The sequence below is a fragment of the Geotrypetes seraphini genome, chromosome 2 (genome assembly GCF_902459505.1).
Source record: "Geotrypetes seraphini chromosome 2, aGeoSer1.1, whole genome shotgun sequence".
Classification (NCBI taxonomy): Eukaryota; Metazoa; Chordata; class Amphibia; order Gymnophiona; family Dermophiidae; genus Geotrypetes; species Geotrypetes seraphini.
In genome coordinates this window covers 502509594-502523312 of record NC_047085.1, presented here as the reverse complement: position 1 = coordinate 502523312, position 13719 = coordinate 502509594, and the positions used below count along the sequence as shown (strand labels likewise).

Sequence of the window (13719 nt, the reverse complement as noted above, 5' to 3'; positions counted from 1 at the left end):
CCAGTTTTTATTATCTCCAATGGCTAATACTATTGTTTCTTTAAATATTTAGAATCTCGATTGTAGGCGGCAGTAGGTGTCCTACACTGTCTAACCAGCAAGATACCTATACCCAGTGTAATCTCCCCCAACCCTGAAATGTCCTGTCTAAATTAGATTGTAAGCTCTTCTGAGCAGGGACTGTGTCCACCTTTCAGCACTTTAGTAGTAGCTTGTGACTCTGGACAAGTCACTTAACCCTCCAGTGCCCACACTTTGAACGTCTGCTTTGAAATGCCAAGAAGGCAGTATATATAAGTCAACATTCCCTTCTTCTGTATCATGTGTCCGCTTAAGGTCTCGACTGTGCAGGATCCCAAGTTGGCAGCTGCCGCAGTGTTTGTTGGGGGGAATCTCCTCCCTCAGTTTCCTCTTTGCAGGATTAGAAAGGACTTGGGGAGAAGCCGAGAAGGCGGAGCTTCATGCCGAAGGCTCTGCCCCTTGTAGTGCTGATTGGTCAGAATGGTCCCTGGGGCGGGAAGAGGAGTGAAAGGGTCCGCCCCCTAGCACACATAAGGGAGAAAGGAGGAATATCTCGCTCAGCTCTGACCAAACTCCGCCCCCTTTGTGATGTCATCGGTATGTGGCTGGAAGGAAGTTGAGTCCTCCATCTTTTCTGCTCTCTCTCCTCCAGTCCCTGATGTAGAGGAAGAGCCCCAAATGTCCAAAGCCGAGAGGGAAATGGCTGCAGGAGCTTCTGCTCAGGTAGAGGATCCCCCACCCCCACTTTTCCTTCTCTCTCTTTACCTGGCAGTGGGGCTCAGCCTCCTCTTAGCTGCAGGGGGAGGGGCAAGATTGGGGGAGGGGGAAATGACACAACCACACTCAAAGGGGGTCCATACAGGGACTTAGTTTGTTTCTGGGCCCATGGAGGATTAAGTGACTTTCCCAGGATCACCAGGTCTACAATAATGCCTGATGGTGATACAGAAGCTGAATGTGTTTCTGGTTTGTGTTTCAGATGCAGGTGGCGTTTCAGGACATCGCTATCTCTTTCTCCCAGGAAGAGTGGGAATATTTAGATGAAGGGCAGAAGGAGCTTTACAGGGAGGTGATGAAGGAGAATTATGAGACTCTGATCTCCCTAGGTAAGGACTGCTTTATCTGCATCTAAAATATTCAACTAATATGAGACATCTTTCTGTACTTCCTTTGCTCCAGAAACTTCCAAGGATCAGGATCTCTCTGTGCTAATCTCTATCTTAAACTGACAGCGTGAGGGCCCATAAGACTATCTTGTGTGTCCTACAAGGTTTTTTTTCTTTGAAATCAGAGACAGATTATTCTCTGTTTCTTGAAGAAGAGCTGAAATGCAGGGTCAGAGTAGCCCAAATGGTCAGAACCTGGGTGCAGAAGATTATCTTGTACCTGGAAGTGGTCTTTGAGACCAAAGAAAAGTAAGGTGCTGTGGTCATCGATCTCTGCTCAGCTTATAGCATTGTCTGACACTGTGAACTGCTCCAAAAGCTGCAGAAATGTCTCCAGGATCACCATGTGATAAGAGTACACTTCGCCCTCCATATTCGCTGTGAAAGGGGATTAACAGAACCGCAAATACAGAAAAACCGTGAATAACTTTTTCATATGTTATTCGCTGTTTTCTATTAAAACCCATCGTGAATATATTGAAACCGCGAATAACATGGTGGGAGACCTGGCCTGTTCCTGAAGGAGAGGCAAAACACGGTGAAGAAAATGATGGGAATCAGAAATATTCTCTGTAAACGCTTGGAAACAGCGATTTCTCTATGCAAGCTGATGTAATTTGGGGGGAAGAGCCAGCAAGCTAAAAACCGTGAATAATCGAAATCACGAATGCTGAAACCGCAAATATGGAGGGAGAAGTGTAATAGAAGAAATGCTCACCAAATTATATCGCAAACTATGTGCTGCGGCACACTAGTGTCCCTCTTGAGATTTCAGGTGTGCCGCGACACACTGGTGAGGAGGAGAGGCACTGGCCGACTGCCTACAGGGCGTGCCTCTCATGGCTAGAGGCACAACCTGTAGGCAATTAGCTGGTGCCTGCACCTCTCCTTCTCTCCGGCCCTCTTCCCTGCTGGCATCCACCACTGGCAGGCATCTCAGGGCCTTCACGCTTGCGTGGACATCGACGTGATGACATCACGCATGTGCGTGACATTATCGCGGCGACGTTCACACACTTCCGGATGCCTTGAGCCATGTCTACTACATTTAGTGTGCCGTGGCTCGAGAAAGTTTGCAGGACACTGTATTAGAGGGAAGAACATCAGGTCGGGCCCTTAAAAAGTTGTCTCCCCTGCCCTCCCCAGGATCAGTGTTTGGTTTCTCCTCTTTTCAACCTTTATCTTGCTCCTCTTCTACACATTCTGTATTCTGATAATTTGGCTCCTGCATAACAGCAGCTCTTTGGAGAATTTACAATATTCTGTAGAGAGAAACGTTGAGACGATTATCTGGTCACCTGTGATAGGACTAAAATATAATATGGGCCTAGAGAGCAGCAGAATTAACGGCAGCATGGCATACTCTGAACAGCCAAAATGATGGATTCATCCAGTTTTGAATATCAGAACATAAGACTAGCCTTACTGGGTCAGACCAATGGTCCTTCAAGCCCAGTAGCGCATTCTCGGTGGCCAATCCAGGTCACTAGAACCTGGCCAAAACCCAAAGAGTAGCAATATTCCAGAATCCCAAAGAGTAACAAAAGATTCCAGAACCCCAAAGAGTAGCAACATTCCATGCAGAATCTCAAAGAATAACAAAATTCCAGAATCCCAGAGAGTAGCAACATTCCATGTTTCCGATCCAGGGCAAGGAGTGGCTTCCCCCATATCTTTCTCAATAACAGACTATGGACTTTTCCTCCAGGAACTTGTCCAAACCTTTCTTAAAACCATCCAGTCTGCGTATTCACAGCATCCAGACTTTCCTCCTCTCCCAGAGAAATCCCATGTGTCTATCTGATTTATTCTGTCTGTTTTCTTTTGTACCACCGAGAACTTTGGATAGTGCGGTATAGAAATGAATAAATAATCAGACCCTTCCCTTGGAATTGGCTGGTGTTGAACCAGGTCTTTCCTTCTGTGAGGAATAGTGGATTTGGCCTAAAATCCAAATATGACTCTTAATTAGCACTTCAAGCTCTCTGAGGAAAAGGACCACCTTGAGCACAGCCGAGGTTCAGGAGATTTAACGAAGGCATCTTCTGTTTCACTGTAGGCAAACAGATAACTTGACTACAAAGCATATTTCATAGAAAGAGAGTCAATTTCCATCACTGTCACTCAGATTGGCATTGGCATTGGCATGAAGCAAACTAGATTCCTATCTAACCCCAGAATCAAGAATAAATATAAGTGAATCACAGCTTTCCGCATTCTTTTGTAGATAGCTCTTATGGAGGTGAGTAGGCAGGAGCTGCTCATGTCTCAGTTAAGCTCTCTACCTGCTTATACATTTTAAACATTTGTAAAGCAAGTTTTTCACTGGCATCTAAAAATCACATACAAAGGGGCCATTTGAAGCTCTAATGGCATGTCACGCTGTTTCTGCTGTACACTGACTTGGGTGAATCTCTTCATAAAGGCAGTTAATTTGTCCCAATAAATAAATAAATACAATCATCATAGCTGATTTTTCTTTGAATAAAAGGGAAGTATAACTGAGTTTTCATGTTTATTCCTAGAAACAGGCTTTGTGAGGATAAGTCCTGATCTGTTATCGTGGATTAAACAAGACGGTGAGCCAAATATCCAGGACCCCCAGGAATCAGGAGAGAGAGAAGTTAGACATTCATACACGGGTGAGTAACAAATATTCTACAGAATGATATGGGCTATTGTAATAATAACTACTCTACAGTATAAGGAGGTATTAGAGTACAGCAGAGTAAAACAAATTGGGTCATGTAAGCCCGTATTACAAAAAACTACACTGGCTGCCGATGGAAGTGTAGCAAGATACTCACCTTTACACAAACCCGGTAGAAGAATCCACAGTTACAGCAGACGACCTAGCCAATTTTTTTCAACTCAAAAATAATAAAAGCAAGAAATGCTCTATCAAGCACTCAAGATTCCCACTGGAACTACATCATCCCCCAGGACCCAGACGCATCTAAAGCCGACATGAGTTGGTCCAACATCAAGAAGACTGATTGGCAAACATTCTGCAAGTTCTACAACAAATACGCCAAATCATATTGCAGATTGGACCCCTGCCCCCCAAATGTGATGAAATCCGTCCCTATCAATTTCAAAGCCAAACTACTAATCTGGATCAACCTACAACTATCCTCTGGCAAGTTCCCAGAAGACTTGGTTCAAATCGTCATAACTCCTATAAAAAAGAACAAAAAAGAAACACCCAACAACATTTCCAATTTCAGACCTGTCGCAAACATCCCTCTGGCAGCCAAATTAATGGAAGGCCTGGTAAATGCTGAACTAAATACCCATCTAGACAAATTCAACCTACTGCACAATAACCAATCTGGTTTCAGACCCGGCTTCAGCACCGAAACTATAATGGCCTCTCTCCTAAACCATCTACATTCCCTTCTCAGTCAAGGCTCCAGTGCCATGATTCTCCAACTGGACCTAAGCTGTGCCTTCGACCTAGTTGACCACACCATCCTGTTGAACTGTCTTGAATCATTAGGCATCACAGGAAACACTTACAACTGGTTCCAGGGATTCCTCGAACTCAGATCCTATCAGGTATTCAAAGAAGACAAATTCTCCTTCAGCTGGAATAACAACTTTGGACTACCTCAGGGCTCTCCATTATCTCCGACCCTATTCAACATCTACCTCATCTCATTGGGACACCTGCTGCAAAGCCTAAATCTCAACTTCAACATTTACGCTGATGATATCACTGTTGTGCTACCACTATCCGGTCTGTCACCAGACTTCATTAATCTCCTATCTAATACCCTAAATCAGATAGAGCTTTGGATGAAGGTTTTCAAACTAAAAGTGAACACAGAAAAAGCTAAATTTTTTCCTGGCATCTCCCAATGAAAAGATAAAAGACAACACGATTCACGTGAACGGCCGAGATTACGAAATTGACCAAACTATAAAAATACTAGGAGTTATCCTTGACAGACACCTAACCCTGGAAAAGCATACAGATCTAATGTTCAAAAAAAGTATTTCAGCCCTATGGAAGCTCCGCACCATCAAAAAATTCTTCGATGAATCATCCTTTCGATTACTTGTACAATCATCCATCTTGAGCACGCTGGACTACTGCAACATTATATATCTGGGAGCTTATAAGAAGACACTCCACAAGCTAAGATTAATCCAAAACACTGCAGTCCGACTCATCTTTGGATTAAAAAAATGGGAACATATCACCCCATACTTCCAAATACTCCACTGGTTGCTGGTGGAATCCAGAATACTCTTCAAGCTTTCCTGCATCAGCTACAAAGCGGTCTTTGGGATGCTACCAACTTACCTCGCCTCCCAATTCTTCCTCAACTACCCTAGTAAGAACTCTCGCAGAATAATTCTCTTTAATTACCCATCTCTGAAATCATGTCACTACAAGAAGTTCCTTGACAGAATACTATCATTCCAGGGAGCCAAACTGAACACATGGCTCGTAAAACCCATACTCGAAGCCGCGTCATACGCTGACTTCAGAAAATCACTGAAGACTCGTCTATTTAACACAATTTGAGTTCTCTTCCATTGACAATTTTTATCCCTGAAAGTGCTTTCTCTTCCCATTACCCCTCTTACCCCCATTGCATGTACATTGTTGTAAACCTCTCTTATTCTCGTTGCATGCATCTTCTTGTAAACTTCCCTGAACTCATGTATCCTGTTGTAAACTGCTCTGTACTTCTGTATCCTGTTGTAATCATTTGTTGCTTGTTGCAAACTTCTTGTATTCTCATTGCATGTATCTTCTTGCAAACCACTCTGAACTTATGTATCTTGTTGTGAACATATGTTTCTTGGTGTAATCATCGCATACTCTCATTGCATGAATCTTGCTGTCAACCGCTTCAAACTTATGGTATAGCGGTATATAAGAAATAAAATTATTATTATTAATCAGTTACATAAACAAGTTACGTGCCTGTGACTTGTTCTAGGGTAAACCATAAACTCTGCCAGGTCCAAATTTCTTAATCTATTTATACGACACCAGACACAGGCTAATGAGAAATACTTTTATTATGAAAATAGAAAAATATAATTCACAAGCCAGCAGCAATAACTATTATTGTTCACAAAATATCCGATTACATATATGAAACTCAGCACATAATGATTACAACATTTATTAGATAAATAAGTAAAACTAATTCTTACACACAATAAACAATTCCTTATAATAATAATAATTCTTGATTAGCAGCAATCTATTACAGTTATCACCAAGAGTAACTTTACAAGCCTTATCCTATATCCAAAATAGGATTCTCTATCTCAGTGGTTCCCAACCCTGTCCTGGAGGAACACCAGGCCAATTGGGTTTTCAGGCTAGCCCTAATGAATATGCATGAAGCAAATTTGCATGCCTATCACTTCCATCATATGCAAATCTCTCTCATGCATATTCATTAGGGCTAGCCTGAAAACCCGATTGGCCTGGTGTTCCTCCAGGACAGGGTTGGGAATCACTGCTCTATCTAACCCCCAGCTGATAAGATAATAAGTTCCTTATCCTCACCATACAAATAGGCCTTAGTCCGGGGAGACGGAATTATTCTTCTCAGCTTAGCAGATGTAGAAATCCTTCTGTTACAGGAACAAGAGTTCTTCAGCCACTGGTACAGCCATAATTTAAGTTGGCAGCCAAGGTTTCCTTGATGTGATAGAATTCAGATCTGTTTAAAGTCCGATTCACACTCTCTCAGGCAGAGAGTCACACGAGGTAACTTCAGGTCTTAATTAGTGTTATAAAAGAAGTGTGTGGAGAATACCTGTGTGAAGATGTGAGTTTCCCCGCATCCCAACACAGACTAAATTATAATTAGCACATTTCACTTGGATCTCTTCAGATGACCACTTCGGACCAATACAGAAACAGAACTTAGGTGAATAGCCTTTCTGTATAAAGTCTTGCACAGGCTGTAGAACAGAGGCACCTTCGTTAGATAAGGAGCATGCCTCCACCAAGATTCACATGGGAAGATCGTGTAGGTATAGCTGGATGTCCTTGACTAGAATACAGTTCTGGTACATACCCAGAATGCATCAGGCAGAAACAGCAAAGATGTTTTCTTCTTTCTCTTCTTGCATGTTCAGGCTGGAATGATTTCTTGCAAACTATGGTTCAGGCGTCCCACACCGCAGACTGCTAAACAAGATGAAATCGATGGGGTTAGGAGAGACTCTGACGGCATGGGTCAATGATTGGCTGAGTGGCAGACTTCAGAGGGTGATGGTTAACGGTACTTTCTCTGAGACATCGGAAGTGACCAGCGGGGTGCCGCAGGGCTCGGTCTTGGGTCCACTCCTCTTCAACATATTCATAGGAGATCTGACTCAAGGGCTTCATGGTAAAGTAACATTATTCGCCGACGACGCCAAACTATGTAATATGGTAAGCGAGGGCAAGCTACAAGATAGTATGGCGCAGGACCTACGTACATTGGAAAGCTGGTCCTCAACCTGGCAGCTGGGCTTCAATGCTGGAAAGTGTAAGGTCATGCACCTGGGTAGCAGAAACCCGTGCAGAACTTATACCTTGAACGGGGAGACCTTGACCAGGACTTCAGCAGAACGAGATTTAGGAGTAATCATCAGCGCAGACATGAAATCTGCCAATCAGGTGGAGAAGGCTTCATCAAGGGCAAGACAGATGCTGGGTTGCATCCGTAGAAGTTTCGTCAGCAGAAAGCCTGCAGTCATAATGCCATTATACAGGACCATGGTGAGACCTCATCTGGAATACTGCGTGCAATTCTGGAATCCACATTATCGCAAGGACATGCAGAGGATCGAGTCGGTCCAAAGGATGGCCACCAGAATGGTCTCAGGGCTTAAAGGTCTCTCGTACGAAGCAAGACTGAACAGTTTGCAGCTCTACACTCTCGAGGAACGCAGGGAGAGGGGAGACATGATTGAGACGTTTAAATACATCACCGGACGTATAGAAGTGGAAGATAACATTTTCCTTCTCAGAGGCCCCTCAACCACAAGGGGGCACCCGCTCAAACTCAAGGGCGGAAAATTTCACGGCGACACCAGGAAGTATTTCTTCACGGAGCGAGTGATTGATCAATGGAACAAGCTTCCAGTACAGGTAATCGAGGCCAGCAGCGTGCCAGATTTTAAGAATAAATGGGACGCCCATGTGGGATCCCTAAGTGGATCAGGGTAGAACATTGGCTAATATTAAGGGGAGGGTCTATAGAGTGGGCAGACTTGATGGGCCTTGGCCCTTTTCTGCCGTCATCTTTCTATGTTTCTATGATGATGTCACAGAGGCCTAACCTTCAGGTGCAAATAAGGAAACACCCCTACAGTCCCCCCTCTTGAAGGAGAAATAACTTCAATGGAGTCTATTTCACCTTCAACCTAACTAATAGGAAAGGATCGTCAAGATCCAATGTGATACTAAATGCATAAACATAAGCAATACCCTATAAATCAGCAATAAATCAAAGATATCAATAATCAATGTAAAATAATCATAAAGGCTAGGGCTAAAGTATAAGAAACCCAAGCCACATAAATGATAACAAAATCACTGATAAATGGCAATATACAATAACATCAAAAATCATAATAAAAAGCAAGGCACAAAAGGTATGACAGAGCAAAAGTTAAGACAGAAAAATCAAAATCAAAAATACGGCTAGCAAAATTTACTCATTCATAGCCGCAATGTAATCATGCATTCTTAAGTCCAGAGGTGATGGTCTACGACGAATAAGACATCGAATCTGGATGGTCTCATAGAGTGCAAAAACAGAAAACCCAAATAGGAGAACCCACAGGATGGTAAAAAGTGGAATAACAACAGTGATAAGAAGGTCAGCACTGTAGGTATCAACAACTTCAGGGACATTGGAGGAGCCAATATAATAGTCCGCAACATGAAGGTTATCATTATCAACTTTCAGTTCAATAGTATGGGAAGGTTTAGACAACAGAAATTGTTCCATTTCAAGGGTGAAGTGATAGGATGTCCAGGATTTCCAATTCATTCTCAGTAGGAGTAGAGTCCAAATAGAACAGAAAAATATTGAAAGAAGATGTGCTGGAGAAAGATCTGGAACGGGAAGAGTAAGAAACCAGGAAAATCTTGAAGGACAACACGGGACTGCGGACCAGGATCGATCAATTTTGGTAACAATTCCAATCAGCAGGACAACCAGGAACAGCATCAGCAGAACTCTTTTCGCAATCTGAAAAACAGAAAAGAGAGAGAGAACAGCCTAGGCTGTTGCTAGGTTAATGTCATTCATCACAACAATGGTTTCATCCTGGGCAAATTTACTGGGATGACATGGTCTCAGTTGATTAATGTGGACCCATTTAAGGACATCTTCACCTTGTGAATTTGACTTGGTGCGAATTTGATAGGCCGCAGGTGAAGCCTTTTCTACTATAGGGAATGGACCATGCCAGCTTGGCAAAAATTTACTTTCTTTGGTCTTGGTTTTGCCAAAATTGTAATAGAATACCTTTTCGCCAATTTGGTATTCCTTTGTGGTAGTCCTATGATCATAGTAGGCTTTTCTACCTTTAGCAGCAATTTCCAGATTTTTCTGGGCAAAAGAAAATGCACCCTGTAGATGTTGACGTAAATGGGTGACATATTCATGGGCAGTAGCAGCACTAGAAAGATTTACATCGTTAGTTCTATACAACAAATGAATGGGTAATATCATTTCTCTACCTGTCATCATTTCAAAAGGCGTCACCCCTGTAGAATGGTGAGGTGTAACACGAATAGCCATCAGTAACTTCATGTCCCAATCCTTACCAGAGGTAGACACGTACTTCTTCAGGATGGTGATGATGGTACGATTCGCTGTTTCCACTTGTCCCGATGATTGAGAGTGGTAAGCTATGTGAAATTTACTTTTCACTCCAAGCATCTTCCACATGTGTCGCATCACATCAGCAGTGAAATGTGATCCTTGGTCTGAGTCCACTCGCACGGGCAACCCCCATCTACTGAACACGTGATTCAGGAGCAAGGTAGCTGTAGTCTTCGCAGTACAATCGGGTGCAGGCAAGTACTCAATCCACTTGGTAAACAAACAGGTGACAGTCAGCATGTACTTATTACCTCGGGAGGAACGAACCACTGGGCCAATCCAATCAATCTGGATGTCGGACCAGGGCATGACCAAATCCTTCTTTCTCAAGGGTGCTCGGTGAATTGGTGTGGAGGGTTGGAATTGACAACAAGTCAAACAACCTCTTGTATATAACTGCACATCTTGCCGCATATGAGGCCAGTAGGCGACTTGCTTTAGTGTCTCATAGGTAACTTCTTCACCTTTATGTCCAGCACAAGGTTCATCATGGGCATGTTGCAACATGATTTCTCGATATGCAAGGGGTACCATCCACTGCATGATACCATGCTTACTCATCCGAGTGAGCAGGTCCTGGTGAAACGAGAATTTCTCTCTGGAGGTGTAGAGTATCCTCAGTTCTTCATCCTTCTGGTCATCTTCAGACAATGGATGTTCTTGTGGATTCTGTATGAAGTTATAGAACTTTCCCAGGATAGGATCTTCTTTCTGAGCAGTTACAAGATCAAAGGAAGGGACATCATTGCCCCACTGCAATACAGATGTGTCAGCTACCTGTTTCGCTTGGCGTCGAGTAATAGCATGCACCGTCGAGAACAACTCTTCAGGGCATTGCTATAGTTCACCTGACAAGGCACCTTCTTTGGCCAGTTGATCCGCAAGGTCATTTCCGATCTTGTTAGGACTATTAACCTTGGCGTGACCTTTCACTTTCTTCCAGTAGATGGTCATGTCATTGTCTCGTACCAATTGATCTAAGTCTAGAATCAAGTCTCCATGATGGACAGGCTTTCCTTTGGAATTTAACATGTCCTTCTTTTTCCACACGGGAAGTGAGACAAAGTTCTGACGCACATAATCAGAATCTGTACAGATAATCAGTTCTGGGATCCCCTTCTGTACCGCAGACTGTACAGTGACCAAGGCTGCTACAATCTCCGCGTATTGGTTGGTTTTGGCACCCAATCGATACTTCAAGGTTTCAATAGGTGTGTCTGCATTCCACACTACACCTACTCCTGCGACCAAATCATAGTCCGTGGCCTGGTGGAAGGCACAGCCGTTCACATAAACTTGAGGTATATTGGCACAGAGCTGTTCATCATAAAGATGATGACGATGGGGTTCCTCCTCTTCTGATGGAACATCAGGTTCTGGTATACCTGTAAGAGAATCTTGTTCTGTACAATCATGCAATTTTGCTATCCCTTGGGCTACTGTGTTACGATGTTTCAGAGCATACTTTACCTGTAAAGGCCATCCTTGGAAAGCCAAAGTCCATGAGACTATCCGGCTATTGGAGACACGACCAGTCTTGATCCTGTCACTACCCAAGAAACTAATGGGTTGATGGCACGTCTCTACAATGAGTTTCTCTCCTTGGATGTAACTCCGAAAATGTTGAAGAGCCCAAACAGTTGACAGTAGAGCTTTCTCACAGCTGGAATACTTCTTCTCTACATCGGTGAAGCCTTTGCTTGCATAAGCCACCACATGCTTGTCAGAGTTGTATTTCTGGTACAGGTCAGCATTCATAGAGTGTTCAGAGAATCCCAGGTCAATGAAGAATTCACGACCACTCTCGGGGTAGGCCAGGCAAGGAAAGCGACTAAGCATAGCAACTTCTTGGTCAGGACCCCAAGTCCAAGGTACATCCTTCTTCAATAAGGCAACCAATGGTCTAGAGATCTCTGCATACTGATCTATGAACTGTCGAGAATAGTTGCATATCCCCAAGAAGGAACGAAGTTCCATCAGATTGGTAGGTCTCCTCAACTGTTGTAGGGCTTATATCCTTTTCTTCTGAGGTCGAAGACCTTCAGAGGAAATTTCATGCCCTAGGTAGTTCAGAGATGTTCGGCACCATTGACCTTTGGCAAGGGTCAATTTAGCTCCTGCATTCTGCAATTGTTGGAACACATGTTCTACCTCTTCCAGGTGTTTCTGAAAGGTGGGACTCTTGATCAAGATGTCATCCACATAGACCAGAGTTCCTCGGGCTTCGGCATCTGGAAGGGCTTTATGGAGAAATATGTTGAACTCTGCAGGAGAGTTCAGAAAACCAAAAGATGTTCTATTCCAAGTGTACTGTTTCTTCCCAAAGGTGAAGGCTAGTTTGTATTGATCTGGTGGATGTACAGGGACTGTCCAAAATCCAGACGCTAAATCCAAGCTGGTAAAATACTTAGCTCCTTTGATGGTAGTCTAGTTCTGGTCAAGATGGGCCAAAGGCCACCTGGACAAGGGTACCGGCTTGTTTAGCTGTCGGTAGTCCAAGGCAATTCTCCAACTGTTATTCTTCTTCAGGATTGGCCACAAGAATGAGTTGTATGTACTTTTACAAGGCCTAATGATACCCCTAGCTTCCAGGGTATCAAGTATCTCTTGCACGGACTCATACGAGGCCAAAGGAATCTTATACTGACGCACGAAGACGGGCTTACTGTATGGTTCCGTAGGAATCTTTGTCATATGTAGGTCAGTCAGGCCAGTGTCATAAGAATCCACTGCAAACAGGTCTCGATATTTGTACAGCAACTGTGCTAACTGAGCCTTTTCTTCATCGGAAGAGCATGCATCAGCTAGGTCCACTTGTTCCTTTACCATGGCATCAAACTCGGAAAAAGGTTGGTTAGAGGAGATTTCCACTTGGTCTTCAATCTGTTCTTGCAGAGGTGAAAATTCAATGGTATTCACAGCTTTGGATTGGTCAGACAGAGCTAACTTCCTGGATAAAATCAAACAGTCATTCTCCACTGTTACATGGGATGTCGATGCATCATATGGCCAGAGAAAGTCCAATGAAATGAGTCTTTTCGGTGAGGTAAGGATACGGTCCGGTATGTCCCCCCTTGGCAGGGGTCGACAATGGAAGACAATCTGCCAAGGATAGGCAAAGTTACCTCAATATCAGGAAAAGATTCACCCACAAGAAAACCCAAAGGTTCTCCAGCAGAAAATAGGACTTCAGTAGGTTGAGCATTGACAATCAACACATGGAAAAAAGAGTTAGGTACTTCAAGACAAGGTAAAGCACCTAGAGAGATGCCATGCTCGAGAAAAGAAGAATTGGGGTTGAAAAAGCCAATATCATCGAGCATGCGTTGACTATAGGCCAAACAAAGAGGCAGAGCAAAATCCTGCACAAGACCAGGAATCTTGATGTCAGCAGCACAGACTATTTCACAAACTTGAGGAAGAGGTTGTCCAGCCTTCAGACCATCCATCAGGTCCACGCCTTCTACCGGGGTGCCTTGCAATATGCTCCAAAGCACACCATTCACCAAATCAACGTAGACTCCTAGGCGAACAAGACAATCTGATCCCAAACACAAGGATGTGTGCAGGCCTCTCACCACATAAAAGTGATGAGCGAAAGTCTTAGAACCCAGAGTCAGCGGAAGGCTTGACACCCTGACCTGGTATAGGTAGGTAAGTAGAGTGGCGCT

General features: G+C 43.7%; 1 pseudogene; it reads left to right on the top strand.

Annotated features, from left to right (window-relative positions):
* Nucleotides 1-602: 602 nt before the first annotated feature.
* Nucleotides 603-13719, top strand: part of LOC117354953 — a 329542-nt pseudogene continuing 316425 nt past the window's right edge.